Raw genomic sequence first — 6945 nt, 5'->3', positions numbered from 1 at the left:
TATGAGATGAAAAAAAAATTCAATAAATATATCATGATGCCAAAATTCATTTTCATTTATTCTACAACATGTTACATTATATTTCAAAAACCCCGCTTAACAATCGAAGAACGTACACCTAAATAGTTCAAAAACCTCGCTTTACAATCAGGGGAAAAATGGTAAGAACACCTAAACCTGATAGTAAAATCTAAAACCTGAAATACTTGGAATGATTATTTTATATCAGGTGTGGTATTAGGTGATATTCATTCGATTAACCAAGCTATATCAAAGCTAATTATACTAGTTTAATATATAATACTGCTTTAATATATAATTTTGAAAGAATATAATAAGTAGCATTTTGAAGTTAGAAATTCAAATTTATATAAATGTTAGTATAGTTGGATATTTGATATTTCAAGTTAATATTTAGTTGAGTTTTAGATGGGCTTTTTGGGTAACGAGTATCCCAACAAGTAGTTATAAAAGATCATAAATGAGTGTATGCGTTGACCAAGTTAGCATTTTCTTGGTTTAAATGAGTTTTAGATGGAATAATGTCAAGGCCAAATGTACTGGGCGAATTTGGGGCGATAAAGGGGATGAACACCGCCCCCCGCCCCCCGGCGATAATTGGACGAAAAGGGGTAGGGGCGGGAATAATTTGTCGCCTGCTCTTCCTTTCTTTTTATTATTATTATATTCTAATGTGTGTGGGTGATATATATACATACATATATTATTATTATATTATTATTGTAGCCCCTACACCATTACACCCCAAAAACAAATAACCCCTCGCTGACTGGGCGCTACACGGCGCAAAACGCCCCAATTTGTAACTCCTCCACTACACATAGCCTAATTGAACCATTTTCTTGGTTTAACCTTATCTTATTTATTATCTGATCAGTAAAGAATTTTGTTTGTTCCTACACGTGAAAATCAAGTAACCAAGTAACCGTGTGTAAAAGATTTAGATTTATTCGGTTTCGTGTTCGGTTTCCTCATCGGCTTAAATTATTCACTTGACCATAAAATATATAGCGAGTTTCATAATTTGGTATTTCAAGTTACAAATATTGGCCATACACATATCCTAATAGCAAGCATTGAAGGAAGCTTATCACCAGTATAACACACACAAATGAAATAGAATAAAAGGAGGATAAACACATTGAGCATGCAATAAGTGTTCAAGTCTGTATGGTAACTACCCCACCCTAAATCATCACATAATTTACCTAAAATCGATAACTTAAACATAATACAGTTAGGGTCGGGTTTTGACCGGGTAAAGGTGGAACCGGTTTCGACTGGGTCCGGGTCAGGTTAGGTTCAGGGTATATATCCAGAGAGAAATCCAATACCATGTCGTAATGTCATACCCACGAGTCAGATACGGATAGTAACCGGTTCTGGGTCGTGTCTGGAACCAAGTATCTGTGCCTCTAGTTGATGTGTATTTGTTAACCGACTTTAACAAAAACCATACAGAAACTTCTATGATTTTGGTTTCCCAAAGTGTAAATCTATATTTCACAAGCGTGCCTAGATGTAGAGTATGTGGGTAGCAATCGTCATATTTTTGTAAATGTTATTTATACTCAAATATTACAATTGTCTGTCATAAAAGGCTGGTTACTCCTTCAAATTGTCTATAATAGAAAAGAAATTCAAGCCCTTCACTACTCTATTTCCATCCTTTGTAAATATCAGTTTTATACGGTTTCTTATTTATGATTTTACTTAAAAAAATTACTTATGGTTTTATAATGAGTTAATTACACATGTATAATATGTGATCTAAGACATTGGAGATCTAAGTTTGAGATAATTAAATGTTTGATATATAGGATCATTTTGCAATATACTTAGAGTCTTGTGTTATCTAACATAGCTGACGCTTTTTTTAAATAGCAAATATACTTCTTTGTTATAAAGTAAAAACTCATACACGTTAGCTTGCTTATTTGTCAAAAGGAAACTTAGGATTACTAATCCGTAGTTTTGCATACCTAGCTAAGAGACTCAATACATACTTTGTGTTTATTGATTAGATGAAGAAATCAAGTGACGTTTACAAAGGACTGACAAAAATTTATAAATGATAGTTCAAACATGAAACTGATGCTTTAAGCAATTCAGGTCATAGAGAAGCGAATGAAAGTCATCGACAACCATAATAAAGTCGTGGAACGAACCTTACCACTTGTTCGATCACGTTATATTTGGATCTCAATAATTATGGAGGTGAAGTAGGGTTTCAAATTATTTGTTGGGTTTTATATTTAAAGTAAAATACTTTTTTTACATAAGTTCAACATGTTTTGTTTTTGTATTTGTATTTGTTTTTTTTTTTTTCTTCTTTCTAGAAGTCAAGTGTTAGAGCTCAAAATGCTACAAAATCAAAATCATATTACCTAAACATGTATTATTTAAATATAACGTCAAATATGTGACTGTCACTAAATTACATGTTCAAAGTGAACATGGTCGTAGGACTTGAAAGCATATGTCTAGATGAACCATAGTGACGATTAAATATCTGTCCAAATTCGACCATATCGAGCCAAGGGCTTCAGGTAACACCTCTCCTTAATATTTATTTTTCTATGGATTGGTGAACATTCATTATTTTTGAAAGATGAATACTAATATTTCTGGAATTTTGTATTGGATGAACATGAAATAAATTCATTCCGTTTGACTAGGTTGAGAAAACATATTATTATGACGTGGCCACTAAGTATCCTGTAAAGGTGTGTGTGTATACTCTCTCACTCACTCCTTCTCCTTTTTCCTTTTGCTGCTTTTCTTCTTCACTCTCATTGTTGTTATTGTTTGTCTGTCGGCCAATCAATCTCTTCTTCTTCATCGGCCGTAATCTTACTCTGTTTATTATTATTATTCTCTTGTCTACTACTTTTTTATTATGGTTTGTTGTATCATTAATTTAGATTTACAGTGAGTGAGTGAATAAGATGGATCTATCTTTCTTATCTAATTTGATTTGAGAAGATGTACGTGGTCCCTCCTCCATTCGTCTGGATCCACAAACGCAAACACCTTGAGGATTTACCAGGCAGCAATGTAAGTATTCTTCTTTTATTTACTGTCACCTAGCTATAATCAATCATTGCAGATATTCTTCCTTGAGGGTAGGCTCGTGTTGTACGATCCCTCCTGCTCACCATATTCCTTGTCGTGGCTCCTGTCTCTGTTTTTTGTCTTTCCGTTGCTACAAAACTCATCAATCATTTTCAACACCACTGGGTTATGGCTCTCGCTGTTCTATTCACAATTCATGTAACTTCCTCTCCTCTCATCTCTTACTTTTGACACTTTCCTGCAGCTTTACTTTGCTTGTTGCTATCAATTCAGTTATGTAATCTTATCTGTTGTTTCTATTGAGTTAAATTATGTGTGATATGAATTTAGGAGCTGTTTGGGCTGGCTTATTTTGTAATAGCTTATTGCATAATTATGATAAAGCTATTAAGCTCTTTTGAGTGTTTGGATGGGGCTTTTGTGAACAACTTATTTGAGAAGGAAAAGCAAAATAAGCTTAAGCATAAAGTTAGGGTTTTTTATAATGCAATAACCTTACCCAAATACCCTTAATCAACCGTTGTTTTTTTTTTTTCTGAAAGTGAATATTGAGTGTTGGAGTTGAATATCACAGGTTTAGTACTTCTACTTTTGACCTCCGGGCGGGACCCAGGCATCATTCCACGTAATGCACATCCTCCAGAGCCAGAAGGGGTTGATGGTAATAATGAAGGTAGTGCCCAAACCCCACAATTACGGCTACCTCGCATTAAGGAAGTTGAAGTTAATGGCATTACCTTAAAAATCAAATATTGTGATACATGCATGCTTTATAGACCTCCCCGTTGCTCACACTGTTCTATCTGCAACAATTGTGTTGAACGATTCGATCATCATTGCCCTTGGGTTGGCCAGTGTATAGGCCTGGTAAGATCTACATTGTATTAAATTTTCAAAATTTCATAAAAAAAGTTTCTAACTATTGATAACTGGTTTATGTGGTTGCAGAGAAATTATCGATTCTTCTTCATGTTTGTGTTCTCCACGACTCTACTTTGTATATACGTTTTTAGTTTCTGCTGGATATACATAAAAATGATTATGGATTCGGAGGACATAACATTATGGAAAGCAATGCTTAAAACTCCTGCATCCATTGTGTTAATTGTCTACACCTTCATATCAGTTTGGTTTGTGGGTGGCCTTACTGCCTTCCATTTATACCTCATTAGTACAAATCAGGTAATTTCTCATTTTTCTTATTTTCTTACCTGATAATAAATTTGAAAGTTAATGATATTCGTCTTTGATCGTCACATATTAACACAAAGGTGGCCTTTTCATTTATTTACTTGGGTTAATTTTGGATTACATTTTCTGTTACTGGTAAAAGAAAAAAAAAAGTTAGCTTAAAAATAGATCACTCAAATGGGTCAAAAGTCACTGTATTTTTTAATTTAAAAGTCAAAACACCTCCTAACACATCTTATGAAACCCTTTGGAATAATGTGTTATTTATAATGACGTTATTTAAAAATATTGGACAGAGTATTTGGTAGGGCTGTAAACGATCCGAACAAACACAAACAAGGCCTTGTTCATGTCCGATTGTTAAGGAAAAAAGGTGTTCACGAACACAAACGAACACAAATAAAATCTGTAGAGCCTAGAGATTGAGACCGATGTATTCATCAATGTAGGGATGGCAATGAAACCCGAACCCGATGAGAAAACCCGAAACCCGACATAAATGGGACGGGTAATACCCGACCCATTAGGGTTTGGGACGGGTTTGGGATTTGTTTTAAAATTTTTCGCGGGTTTGGGACGGGTTTGGGATTTCTAATATACCCGATTACCCGACCCGATTACCCGATAACATAAACCCATTTACCCGATTATATACCCGATATAGCTTATTATATTATATATATATACCATATTCCAAATATATTATTTGTCGAAACTTGTTTATGTTAATTATTTGAAATAATTTGTCTTTATGGTAACCATCTTTGTAATCGATTAGTTATATTTTGTCAAAACCCAGCGGGTTTGAGCCGGATATACCCGACGGGTATTTTATCAAAACCTGATAGGAAACCCGAAACCCGATGGGTAATTACCCGATTAAAACCCGACGGGTTTGGGACGGGTTTGGGATGGACTTTAATAACCGGGTATGGGTTTGGGAATACCTAAACCCGACCCAAACCCGACCCATTGCCATTCCTACATCAATGTGAATGATGACGCCCTGTAAATGAATCGAAGGAACACGAACAAAGGCATGTTCGTGTTCGTTCATTTAACTTTAAATGAACACGAACACTTAATCGAAAAAATATTTATGTTCATGCTCATTTATTTAAAAAATGAGCACATGTGTTCGTTTATGTTTGTTTGTTTAAAATCTATACGAACATAACTGAACAAAGATAAACGAACATAAATGAACATATATAAAAAACGTAAATGAACACAAACAAACATAAACGAACATAAATGAAAAAACTTAAATGAACACAAATTAAAAAATATAAAACCTTTAAGTAGATGACTCATCCAGAATCCAGATAGACAAATAATATTTAATTATTTTCTATTAATACATAAATAAACGAACGTTCATGGACATTAATAAACGAGTGGAACATGTGTTCATAAATTATTTTCTATTAATACATGAATTAAACGAACACAAATTTTTTGTTCATGTTCGTTCGTTTATTAAATAAACGAACTTCCCTCCGAACGGTTCACGAACAGTCCACCGAACATTCGGTTCGTTTACAGGCCTAGTATATGGGGTTAGCCCAGCCCGTTTGACCTGTTGCCTATTTTGCAGACTACATATGAGAACTTCCGATATAGGTACGACAGTCGAGCAAATCCTTACAACAAAGGAGTCCTACAGAACTTTGGAGAGATATTTTGCACTGCAATCCCTGCATCAAAAAACAAATTTAGGGCATATGTCCCAAAAGAAGCAGGGATTGGAGGGCGGTCAGTTGGTGGTTTCGTGAGTCCAAACATGGGAAAGGCGGGGGAGGAAATTGAAATGGGAAGAAAGGCTGTTTGGGGTGACGGTGGGGCAAGGTTAGACCACCAGCTGAGTGACAATGAAGGTCTGAACATGAAAGAAGTTGGAATAGGTGAAATGTCACCTGAAATAAGAACAGCAGTGGATGAAGGTGACCGTGCTAATATATTACACGCAAGGCGCTCTAGCTGGGGCAGGAAAAGTGGGAGCTGGGAGATGTCACCTGAAGTTCTAGCTTTAGCTTCAAGAGTCGGTGGTGGTAGTACTAGCGGTGGTGCAAGCTCACGGCCTGCAGAACTCAGGTTGTGATAGACTATCTTAACAGGCTGTGGTAGATATAGGAGTTGGTGATTGATGTTTGGGTTGATTATGTGTCGTGTGGTTTTCCTTTTTCCTTCATTGCCGGATCATTTGTAAAATTAGTTGGTCGTTTATGCAAAATCTGAAGACACAGATCATCTAATGTTGTTCTCTTATGTTATTTTGCAAGTTTATTGAAAGTATGCTGTCTTGTTGCCCTTGTAGTTTGTACATTATTTGCTCTGAATTGATTGCATGTTATGAAAAACAATAATTTCTTGGCCTCTGTTCAAAAAAAGCACAATATACTTTATTTCTTTTGTTTAATCTTAAATACAAGAATGGCAAACCGTGCGTGTTGGTTGAGTATTAGGTCAAAACGATCGTTTGAGAAAAAAAAATCACTTTGGTTAAGGTCAAAATGGACTCTAAAATAGACATACTGAAATCGGTCATTTGGAAAAAAAGTATCCAATTGTGTCACAAATTTGTTTAGGTGACGTGATGGTCGTGACTAAGGCCGGTAGTAGTAGATGATGATGCTCCATCTTCATTAACCTTAATTA

General features: G+C 35.1%; 1 pseudogene across 1 annotated transcript; it reads left to right on the top strand.

The window, feature by feature from the left end:
- The first annotated feature begins 3006 nt into the window (after positions 1-3006).
- LOC143608468 (putative protein S-acyltransferase 7) lies at positions 3007-6642 on the top strand (annotated as a pseudogene). The gene is made up of 4 exons (XR_013149263.1): positions 3007-3294; positions 3658-3963; positions 4045-4278; positions 5885-6642. The product of XR_013149263.1 is annotated as a putative protein S-acyltransferase 7 (transcript).
- Positions 6643-6945: the final 303 nt, after the last annotated feature.

Source organism: Bidens hawaiensis, unplaced genomic scaffold (assembly GCF_021521415.1).
Source record: "Bidens hawaiensis isolate Kalapana, Puna unplaced genomic scaffold, B.hawaiensis_p1.1 tig00419376_1, whole genome shotgun sequence".
Lineage (NCBI taxonomy): Eukaryota > Viridiplantae > Streptophyta > Magnoliopsida > Asterales > Asteraceae > Bidens > Bidens hawaiensis.
This window is presented reverse-complemented; position numbering and strand designations above follow the sequence as displayed.